A 12,824-nucleotide genomic window follows, 5' to 3' on the forward strand; every position below is an offset into this window, starting at 1 on the left:
CAGATGTCATATTGTTTCCAACACTAGAGTGATGGTGCATTGATCAATGCAGGGGTTCTTGGATTCATGATTTTAATCTCAAAAAATGATGGGATGTTGTGAATGTAATGTAAATGTAATATGAATGTAAATCTGTCCAAAAACATAAAATGTATAGTTTTCCTGCAGATACAGAAAGGAGAAAAAAAAAATTGGGAAAATAAAGCAGCATCCAGCTCACGTTTCTGTCAGGCGAGTTCATCTTGTCTGTGGTGTATAGGTTCTATCTCTGTGTCAGGCTTTTATATTTTAATTATGGCTGTCCAAATAACATCTTAATTTAGAATAATTAAATATAGAGCCTATAACATCAAAAAATGTAGAACTTGACTAATCTCATTAGTGCCAGGCCAGGGACATATGTGTATACTGAAGAAAAATACAAAAGCAGCACTTTTGTTTTTGCTCCCAATTTTCATGAGGTGAACTCGAAGATCCAAGACATCTTCTATATTTCAGAGTAGCCTTTTGTTGTGGCCAGCCTAAGGCACACCTGTGCAATAATCATGCTGTCAAATCAGCATCTTGATATGCCACACCTGTCAGGTGGGACGGATTCTCACAAACACAGATTTTGACAGATCTGTGAAAATTTGAGAGAAATAGGTCTTTTGTGTAGATAGAAAATGTTTTAGATATTAGAGTTCAGCTCATGAAAAATGTGAGCAAAAACAAAAGTGTTCAGTATATTAAAGGAACACTTTTACCATAATCAGACTGTAGCATCAAATCAATACACCTTCTGGGATGTTGATGTGGTCAGTTAAGTAGCAGACGGGGTTGTTTATCAGTTTCAGCTGCTTAACCACAGGAGCACAAGAGGAGCAACAACGAGATGACCTCCAAACAGGAACAGTTTTACAGGTGGAGGCCAGTGACATTTTTTTCCCTCCTTATCTCTTCTGACTTTTGACTAGTTTTGAATTTGCCCAGAGTCAGTGTCACTACTGGCAGCAAGGTGCGGTACCTGGACCCTACAGAGGCCGCACAGTTATCGTGCCAAGAGTGCGGCTGGCCACACATTTTCTAAGTGCCATGTGAGCGGTGTGTTCGTGCGTGTCACCTGGAATTGGACCGGCGCACACTTTGTCTTTCAGGCACTTGTGTGCGCAAATAGCTGTAGCAACAGGTGTACGAGGCGTTGGGGGGCAGCGGCGACATTACACGGTTTGCACACGATTCCTGCGTCATGCGCACTAAGTGTGCACTTCCTCCAAACTTCGCACCATGCGTGAGGGGCCCTACAGTAACACTGCCAGTGTACATATGGTCCCACTCTGACCAGATTAGGACCATATGTACACTGGCAGTGTTAGTTTTACACTGGTGATTTTACTGTTTACAATGAAATTTAGGCAAAATGGACAAATCCACCACACCATTTTTTCACTTTGATTTTCAGAGTGTCTTTGAATTCAGCGCTGTTACTTGACAGTTTTCATTTCCATCAAATGATGTGGCATCCTGTCATTCTGAACATATAACTCAGTCCAAACCAGGAACAATGTCTAGCATGATTTTTTTTTCCCTCATTGAGATCTGATGTGTTTTCAAATTGTTGTTTTAATTTTTTTTGAGCAACAAAAATAACACCAAATATCATTATTCTGGAAATCAATAACACTATGTAACAATTTTTTATTTTTGTTTTGTTCCTGGGTACACAGTGTGTTTTCCTAACCTGTTATGCCTTAAATAAATAGAAAATAGCTGTTATTCCACAGAAACTTTGCTTCTGTGATCAGGACAATGATATTTTGAAATTTGTCTGTTTTCAAGAATATTCTCGATTCGCCTTCACTACTACTGAGTAGTCTTCTAGAATATTCTTTAACTGCTAGAACTGTCCAGAATTTTCTAGAAGTTTCCAGAATTATCTAGAAATTTCAAGAAACTTTTAGAACTTTCTAGAATGTAAAAAAAAAAAAAAAAAAAAAAAATCAAAGTTTGTGCTGAATGTAGTCATTTTTCCATAGACTTTAGACATAAGCAGTTGAAATATAACACTTAGAAGCCAGGAACAAAAATTGTGTTAACATAGTGTAATCATTTCAGTGCATCAGCAGAAAAGGGAGGGATATATATGAGCCCTGCTTTTTTCTTTTTGATCTGCTGCACACATACAGTGCATCCAGAAAGTATTTATATCGCTTCACTTTTTCCACAGTTTATGTTACAGCCTTATTCCAAAATAGAGTAAATTCTTTGTTTCCTCAAAATTCTACTCACAGAACCCCATAATGACAACATGAAAAAGTTTGTTTAATTTTTTGCAAATTTATTAAAAATAAAAACCTAATAAATCACATGTGCATAAGTATTCACACTGCTTCACTTTTTCCACAGTTTATGTTACAGCCTTATTCCAAAATAGAGTAAATTAATTGTTTCCTCAAAATTCTACTCACAGAACCTATAATGACAGCATGAAAAAGTTTGTTGAAATTTTTGCAAATTTATTAAAAATAAACACCTAATAAGTCACGTGTGCATAAGTATTCACAGACCTTGCTCAATACCTTGTTTATGCACCTTTGGCAGGAATTAGAGCCTCAGGTGTTGGGGCAGTTTGGTCCATTCCTCTTTCCAGCACCTCTCAAGCTCCATCAGGTTGGATGTGGAGCGTCGGTGCACAGACATTTTCAGATCTCTCCAGAGATGTTCAATCAGATTCAGGTCTGGGCTCTGGCTGAACCACTCAAGGACATTCACAGAGTTGTCCTGAAGTCACTCCTTTTAATATCTTGGCTGTGTGTTTAGGGTCATTGTTCTGCTGAAAGAAGAACATCGCCCCAGTCTGAGGACAAGAGCGCTCTGGAGCCGGTTTTCATCCAGGATGTCTCTGTACATTGCTGCATTGATCTTTCCCTCAATCCTGACTAGGGGTGGGTAATGATAAGATTTTGTTGATATTGATGCCATTATCAATTCCGCATATCGATCCGATTCCGTGTCGATTCCCTTATCGATACCTCTTGTGAATTTTCTGTGTACTAAAAGGAGGCTTTACAGGTTTTCTATGTCAACAGCTTTTTAAAGTGGTTATCTCTGGACATAAATAAAAATAAATAAAATCTGTAGTTTTTGTCAAAAGCATTCCCTTTCAGACATTTTGGCATGAATGTCTTTCCGTACCTCTGAGCTGAGCTCAGCCGGATGCTGCACGTCAGCGCAGGACGTCTCATTTTGGGAGGGAAAACCATTTTGATCAATGGCAGTTTGTCTGTATTACAACATTTGGAAAGAGCGTCATTTGATTTAAACAGTGTTTCGCTTTGAATTTATTAATTCAGACTGGATTCTATCGTTCTAACTTGACTCGGCAGAGAGCCGCGCAGCGTTTGGAGTTCTATGAACAGAACGGAGGACAATTCTTGTTTCTTTCTCGCAACAAGACAGGAGTCCCAGTTAGTGACGTTAATCTGCACAAAAGTGACTCACGATTTCACATATTCAGGGATGAAAGTGGTGAAAAACAAAAAAAGCTGAAACACAAAATTACCCCCCAACACCACCTGCACGAAAATGTTTGAATTCTAGAAGCTCTGAAATGCAATCTGGGACTATTCCAGACAATAAACTGCAGTGAGTGCAGCATCCATTTAGTGAGAAAAAAAACGTTCCTTATTCAAATTCATTCCAGTAGTATTCTGCTCTTACTAGGATGCAGCAGTTTTCTAACTTGTCAGATAGTTCTGGAGGAAATCACTGAAGAAATGAACACATTGAAAATATGGTTTAAATGAAACAAATTGTCATTAAACTTAAGACAGGGATGAAATGGAGGCGTAAGAGTCACTAGGTGTTCACAGGAAACATTTATTTCTGTATGTATGTATTTATTTTCATTGTTAGTTGGTTTTATCTTTTCTGTTGTTTTGTTTCATCAGGTTCTTTTTGTCTCTTTCTCTAAAATTTTATTGTTGCATTATTAGTTATTATGAGTTATTACTATTATTGTTGCTGTTGCTATTATTATTAATATATGAATAAAAATAAATTTTAAAAAATTGCAATTTGACTCTTTTACACAACGAACACTGAGCCATTAATTATTATACAGAAAACAAATGCAAACAAACGTGATGAAATGCGAACACCTTAATGCTAACTTTAACATTGAAAACGCCATAGACATGCTGATGCGTTGGCATCTGTCCCATTTTTAAGTTATAAAATTTCAGAAGACCATAACAGGTCGGTTTACCATAAAAAAAAAGGTAAATATTGCTCACAGACATATGCTCTTTAGGGTTTTAGCGGGGAAAAATTAAGATAAAGCAAAATAACACAATGAATCAATGAAGCAGTAGATCGAAGCACTGCTTCAATCTGCGAATCACTGCTTTGATTGGTTCAAGGTTCAAAGCAAAGCCGCGCTGCAGAAATTGACATTGATACAGACCCTGCAGCGGGTCTGTAATCAGTGTAGAGAAATGATCATTTTCCTGACAAAACACCCACAAAAACAACAGCCACTCTGAAGGACTGATAAGGGAGTCGTTAAGCAAAAAGGTTATTGATGTCAGTGGATCGAATCATTTCTTAACGATACCCGAAAGGAACCGGTTCTTGATACCCATCCCTAATCCTGACTAGTCTCCCAGTTCCTGCTGCTAAAATACATCCCCACAGCATGGTGCTGTCACCACCATGCTTCACTGTAGGGATGGTGCCTGGTTTCCTCCAAACATGACGCCAAAGAGTTCAATCTTTGTCTCATTAGTCCAGAGAATTTTGTTTCTCCTGGTCTGAGAGTCCTTCAGGTGCCTTTCGTCAAACTCCAGTCGGGCTGCCATGTGCCTTTTACTAAGGAGTGGCTTCCATCTGGCCACTCTACCATACAGGCCTGATTGGTGGATTGCTGCAGAGATGGTTGTCCTTCTGGAAGGTTCTCCTCTCTCCACAGAGGAATGCTGGAGCTCTGACAGAGTGACCATCGGGTTCTTTGGTCACCTCCCATCCTCGACCGCTCGCCAGGCTCAGGCAGTGGTCTCTCTCTCTCTCAGGTGGGCCGGACCACTATTAAGATTTTTTTATTTTCTGTGTGCACCTGCGCTTTGGCCTCATCACCAAGAAGCAATCACTACACCTAAAGTAGTCCCACAACAAAAAGTGTATTTTGATTTAAAAATACATAAATATATCAAATATAGCAAAGAACAAGTCCAGAAAATATTTTCTGAGACACAAAATGAATAATTTCAGTGCTCATGAAGAAGCAAAATTAAATTTTACGAGGCCTCATGTTTATGTTCCATTATCGCTCATCCTTCACATGAAAACAAAACGCCGCAAACCCAATTCCACATTCTTCCATCGCGTATATCTGCTTACTTACCCTCTCACTGGTGCATGTGTGTGGCTTTGGTCCATGTTGGATGTCTTCTTGTTTACATCCAGGAAACCTTGAAAGTAGTCCAGCATCCTTCCCACAAGCCCATATTGCAGCGATGACCTGGCACAGTCAGAGCGGCGTGCAGTGCGGGTCACCTCCCAGACTGAGGTCCTTCTCCCACGATCACTCACTTTAGAGGGGCGGCCAGCTCTAGGAAGAGTCCTGGTGGATCTGAACTGGGACCTTCAAAGCAGCAGAAATGTTTCTGTCCCCTTCCCCAGATTTGTGCCTCAAGACAATCCTGTCTGAGGTCTACAGTCAGTTCCTTTGACTTCATGCTTGGTTTGTGCTCTGACTGTCAACTGTGGGACCTTATATGTAGACAGGTGTGTGTCTTTCCAAATCATGTCCAATCAACTGAATTTCCCCCAGGTGGACTCCAGTTAAGCTGTAGAAACATCTCAAGGATGATCAGTGGAAACAGGATGCACCTGAGCTCAATTTTGAGCTTCATGGAAAAGGATGTGAATAGTTATGTACATGTGATTTCTTAGTTTTTATTATTATTATTATTATTATTATTATTATTATTATTAATAATAATAATAATAATAATAATAATAATAAATTGCAACTTTTTTCACATTATAATTATGGGGTATTGTGTGCTGAATTTTGAGGGAAAAAAAAAAGAATTTCATCCATAACTGTAACATAAAATGTGGAAACAGAGAAGCGCTGTGAATACTTTCTGGATGCAAGTCGAACCCCTGTTTGTTACTTTTCATGTTTAAGTGACTTGCTTTAATAACTATTTGAGCGTCGGATGCAGATGGAAAAGAGCGATATAAATGCAGTCCATTTAACTGTCATGGAAATACCTTAGAATGTTTTATTTTTGGTTAGTTTTTGGTGCATTTGTGTGTTAGGTAGGTGCATTTTGTGGTGAAATGCTCTATATGCTGAAACGATCATTAATTAAACACAGTCATGGATGTGTTAAATTTGTAAAACTGTGTAAAAATGTTGGATTTGTGTTTTCATCCAGGTTTTAATGAGCAGATATTATTCAGATGTATAAATAATAAAGTACTAAAGTAGCGTGTTTGCCTGTGAGACTCCACAGACTCTCGATTGGGTCGTGTTTTTAAAATAGGTAGCTGACATTTTTCAAGGGTGATAATAAATTAAGCAAACCTTGTAGCTGTATAATGAGTTGGAATGGTGTGTGAGTCCAGAATGTTTTTAGAACCTTAAACCTCAACAATCTTTAGATGAAGAACTCAACACTTTTATTTCCTCTTAATTATGTAAATGGTAAATGGACTGTATTCTTATAGCGCTTTTCCATCTGCATCAGATGCTCAAAGCTCTTTACAATAATGCCTCACATTCACCCCAATGTCAGGGTGCTGCCATACAAGGTAGTCACTATACACCGGAAACAACTAGGGATTTAGAAACTTGCTCAAGGGCCCTTAGTGATTTTCCAGTCAGGCTGGAATTTGAACCAAGGATCCTCTTGGTCCAAAGCCCAATGCTTACCCACTAGACCATCACCTCCCCTATGTAATAATTATGTAATTTTTTATGTTAAATTACTGTCTTAATGTATTTATAAATTGTCTAGGTTCTTGTTATCATATACACACTATTATTATCAGTATTGCAGCTGATCTGCTCTGTGTCAGTCTGATCCTGTCAGATCTCAGAAGCTAAGCAGTGCAGGACCTGGTTAGTACTTGGATAGGAGACCTCTTTGGAACACCAGTGGCTGTATGTGTTTCTCCAGGTAAAACTGGAGTTGCATCAGGAAGGGCATCTGGCGTAAAACTTTTGTCATCTACCAGTGCAGATCTGGCTGTATCCGCTGTGGCGCCCCTGAACACAATATGGGAGCAGCCAATTGAACAACAAAATTATTATCAGTATTATTATTTTATTTTATTTTTACTTCTATTTTGTAATTAGATTTTTAAATGGACCACAATGGAAATACGTAACTGTTTTCACTTTCTTGTGTCATCCATGTACTTTTTCAGTTTTTACAATTATATTATGTACTTATATTGAAATTACTAAATAAAATCACTCACTGCACGCACGCTTTTAATATAAAGATGATTTACCGCCTTCCGCTGGAATTGTGTGAGTCCAGAGTGTAGTTAGTAATATCCATTGTTCAGTTTTGGTAGATAATATCCATAGCTTTTCCTTAAACATTAGTCATATCAACTCTCTGTTTTTGCAGTGTTCATCCTTGACCCAAAATATATAAGAATATCAACGGCAAATGTCAGCTCTCCAGTTTGTGTGATTAAAATTGCACACAAACACACACAGCTGTTTGTCTATTCTGCATTCTGCTGTACGCAGAGATGGTGACAGAAGATTAAAAAACACTACACATTTCATTCATGATGCCAACATGAAATTTAAGTCATTCATGGTCAAAGCAACATAACACTTAACTAAACTGACTGAACCAACTGAACAACAAAACAATAAGTCAATAACACTAACAGCACTGTTACACTAACATGAACAACAATGACAACATTTAAAACCCCAAACTCCCATGGTGCATTGCAGCAAAACATCCATTGTTTATTGTTAGCTAAAATTGCTAATTCAAAAATATTAGCCCTATCAACTTTCTGTTTTCGCAGCGTTCATTGACCCAAAATACATAAGTATACCAGACAGCAAATGTCAGCTCTCCCCGGTTTCTGCCTAATCAAAGCCACACACACGCACACACACACACAGATACACACACAGAAGCCACTTGGCTTTACAATAATGCTAAATGCAGCCTCCAGTGGTTTGAGCTGTACAGGCCAATCATAGGGACAGTGGGCGGGGCAGGAGGGCAGGTTCTGAATTCTTTTTTCAACTGCTAAACAACCTGTTTTCTTAAAAGCTTTTTAAGATCAAATAAAGTAAGTCTCTTCAGCTTTGGTTTTTTACGCTCGGAGTCGCCGCAGCAGATGCAAGGTGGATCTGCAAGTTGATTTGGCACAAATTTTACATTGGATGCCCTTCTTCACGCAACTGCACATTAGCTGGAGAAATGTGGCAGGGGTGGGGTTTAAACTGGGAACCTTCTCCCCTGGAATCAAACACACTAACCCCTTGGCCTCCACCCCCATCCTTTTTAAGATCAAATATTCAATGTGAAAGAATGTTTTTATGAGTTAAACAGTCCAAGGGAGCATCTTTAAATCTAACCCCAGAGTCTTAACACTCAACAATCATTGCTGGTTGTTGTTTTGTATTTTGGAAAATTGGATGGCTTAAAAGTGCCCATAGGTCCAAATGATGTCTGCTACCCAAAAGCTCGGGGGTTCAATTCCTGACTAGTCCTGGCCAACGAGCTGAAGTCTCCTCGAGTGACTCTCTGCATCCTAAAGTGCTTCTGGTCTGGAGCCCAGACAAAACTCAGGAGGAGTCAGGAAGGACGTCCAACTATAAAAGCTTTAGCCAAAAAGCATAAAGCACATCAACATCACATTGAAGTGATAAACCATGTCGAGAAAGAGGAAACTGTAAGAGCAAAACTTTATATTGATACAGCAAGTTGCTACTAAGGTGCAGTTGGTCAAAAAATAACATTAGCTTCGACCACCAGCACCAAAATGAAAATGTTCTTTCAAAAACCTAAAAAATGTTCCCGCAACAATATGGATAATTAGTTTTTTCATTTAGTCCAATAAAGAAAAATTAATTCTTTAAGTTGCAAGGAGAAAGTTACTTTTCTAATTAAAACAATGTCAAGTTGACATTATTTTTCACTGATGATAACCAACCAATGTGCCCCCCATGGTTCAACCAGCATGGGTCCCTGTGGACCAACAAACATGGTGCCCTGAGGTCCAACCAAAGTGGTACCCTAAGGTCAAACCAACAGGTGCCCTGTGGTCCAACCAACATGGGCCCCTGTTGTCCAAATAATGTGGTTCTCTGAGGTCCAACCAATGTGGCCCCCTGCGGTCCAAACAATGTGGCCCCCCTGTGGTCCAACCAACGTGGCCCCCTGTGGTCCAAACAATGTGGCCCCCCTACGGTCCAAACAATGTGGCCCCCCTGTGGTCCAACCAACGTGGCCACCTGTGGTCCAAACAATGTGGCCCCCCTGCGGTCCAAACAATGTGGCCCCCCTGCGGTCCAACCAACGTGGCCCCCTGTGGTCCAACCAATGTGGCCACCTCTGGTCCAAGTAACGTGGCCTCCTGACGTCCAACCAGTGTGGCACCCTATGGTACAATCACTGTGGCCCTAGTGGTCCAGCCAACACAGACCTCTGACCAATGGTGCGCCCTGAGGTCCAACTAATGTGCCCCCCCTGTGAACCAACCAATATGGCGCCCTATGGTTCAACCAGCATGGCACCCTGAGATCAGACCAACATGCCTCCTGAGGTCCGAACAATGTGGCCTTAATAGTGTTGGACCATTGTGGCCCCATGAGGCTCCCTGAGGTCTCTCAAGACTCCAGGAGATATCTTTGGTGTTCTTTTTCTAAAGGATCAAAGGTCAGGGTTGCTTTCAGGACATAAACCTATTGACAGGTTCCTCAAAACCAAATCAGTTGGCTGAAACACTTTGTGAAGTCAAACTCCACATTGCTGACCAAAAGCAGATCATATCAACCAGAATTTGGAATCCATGATTCTGACATATCTTGAGTCAAAAAATTCTGGGATTTAAAAAAAAAAACATCCAAAGAGGAGATGATGAGCTGAAGACATCAGTGGTTATGAGTCATAGAGTGGGTGAAGTGATGAATTTCTGCTGTTTTCAATGTTGTCTGCAGTATTTTTGAGATTATTTAATGCAACATTCCAGAAACATTCAGTACAACTCAATATTCTGTCATTTCAAATAAATAAAGCAAATTAATAAAGTGATATCAAAGATATTTTGGACATAATAACAAGGGGAACTGATTTCTTGGTGTGTGAAATATAAAGCCAATATTTTCCTTGGTATCTTATACCCTCCAAGAAATTTATGCAAATGACATTTTTGCCACAAACAAAGTTACAACAAGAGCGGCTCTGGTCTCTTCATCTGCAGCTACAGACACACATGTTCTGGACCTCAAAGATCTTCAATTAATGGAGAAATTGCTTCTTTCCAAAGGCCTGTTTGTTGATATTTGAATGATCAAGAACTGAACGCTGTAGAAGAAAAACAAAGTGATGAAATAAGTTGGCTTTGAAAACAGAATTAAAGCCAACAGTATTGCGTTATTTAACGGAACATAACTTTTTATGATTATTACATTCAGGAACACAGAAAAAACATCACCATTGTTCAGTCAGAACATTCAGGCTCACGTCTGGAGACTGAGCAGATTTCATTAATGGAGCTTTATATGAAACTGTTTCTCATGTGATAACAGTGTTTATATGTATATTCAATGTGTGACAACACAAACACACACATGCAGTACATCCAGAAAGTTTTCACAGCATTTCACTTTTTCAATATTTTGTTAAGTTTACAGCTTTATTCCAAAATGAAGTAAATTCATTTTTTCATCAAAATTCTACACACAATACCCCATAATGACAATGTGAAAAAGCTTTTTTTTTAGATTTTTGCAAATTTATTAAAAAAAACTAAGAAATCACATGTACGTAAGTATTCACAGCCTTTTCCATGAAGCTCAAATTTAAGCTCAGGTGCATCCTGTTTCATCTAACCATCCTTGAGATGTTTCTACAGCTTCATTGGAGCCCAGCTGGTGTAAATTCAGTTGACTGGACATGATTTGGAAAGACACATATCTGTCTACATATAAGGTCCCACAGTTGACAGTCAGAGCACAAACCAAGCATGAAGTCAAAGGAATTGTCTGTAGACCTCTGAGACAGACCTGGAGACACAAATCTATGGAAGGGTGCAGAAACATTTCTGTTACTTTGAAGGTCCCAATGAGCACAGTGACCTCCATCATATGTAAATGTAAGAAATTTGCATCCACCAGGACTCTTCCTAGAGCTGGTCGCCCGTCTGAGCAATTGGGGGAGAAGGGCCTTCGCACCATCCTTACAGTGAAGCATGGTGGGGGCAACATCATGCTGTGGGGATGTTTACCAGCAGCAGGAACTGGGAGACTAGTCAGGATTGAGGGAAAGATGAATGCAGTAATGTACAGAAAAATCCTCGATGAAAACCTGCTCCAGAGCTCCGTGTGTATTGGAGCAACTTTAACTTTTGACCCTTGTACAAACTGAAATTGACCTTTCTCAGTGTTCTTGCTGTTTTTGCCCCATAAGTCCAGAACATTCATTCACAGATAGTCCAAACTATACCTTTTTGGAATCTTTATGATCAGACAAATAATATGGAATACCTTTCAATATGATTGGAGCATTTTTAAATTTTGACCCCTGTGTAATACTTCAATTGACCCCTTCTTGGCCGCTTATTGAAAGTTTACATGGATACCTGGCATTTTTAAAAGAGTAATGTCTAAGGAGTATGTGTGCCAAATTTGGTGCTTGCATCACCATTTGAAGCATTTTTTTCAGTTATCCGCTGCACTAAAGCTGCATATGTCATGATGGGTGTTTGGACAGCTCTCATATCACACCCAGCTGTGTTGGCGAGCAGCCCATCGACTCATCATGGACAGGCAGCAGCAGGGGTGGCGATATTTTGGTGTAAACATCCGTGAGAGCATTTTTTAATTTTCATTCTGTTCTGAGTTGAACCGGAGACTTTCCTAATCCTCTTAGCAGTATTTTCTTTGTTAAACGACTAGCGACAAATCGAGCTTCTATTTCTGGTGGGGTTTTTTTGTAGCTGCTTGTGTTTGGAGACTGACTTCTATCACTCTTTCTGACTTCTATCGCAGTTTCTGTCCCTACCGAGCAGCGGGTGCTGCTGAGCTCCTCCATCGTCACAAAGCACTCACAGGCGGACACACTTCAAATCAAATCAAATCAAATCAATTTTATTTATATAGCGCCAAATCACAACAAACAGTTGCCCCAAGGTGCTTTATATTGTAAGGCAAAGCCATACAATAATTACGGAAAAACCCCAACGGTCAAAATGACCCCCTGTGAGCAAGCACTTGGCGACAGTGGGAATGAAAAACTCCCTTTTAACAGGAAGAAACCTCCAGCAGAACCAGGCTCAGGGAGGGGCAGTCTTCTGCTGGGACTGGTTGGGGCTGAGGGAGAGAACCAGGAAAAAGACATGCTGTGGAGGGGAGCAGAGATCGATCACTAATGATTAAATGCAGAGTGGTGCATACAGAGCAAAAAGAGAAAGAAACACTCAGTGCATCATGGGAACCCCCCAGCAGTCTAAGTCTATAGCAGCATAACTAAGGGATGGTTCAGGGTCACCTGATCCAGCCCTAACTATAAGCTTTAGCAAAAAGGAAAGTTTTAAGTCTAATCTTAAAAGTAGAGAGGGTGTCTGTCTCC

Source organism: Thalassophryne amazonica, chromosome 12, assembly GCF_902500255.1.
Source record: "Thalassophryne amazonica chromosome 12, fThaAma1.1, whole genome shotgun sequence".
In the NCBI taxonomy this organism is placed as follows: Eukaryota; Metazoa; Chordata; class Actinopteri; order Batrachoidiformes; family Batrachoididae; genus Thalassophryne; species Thalassophryne amazonica.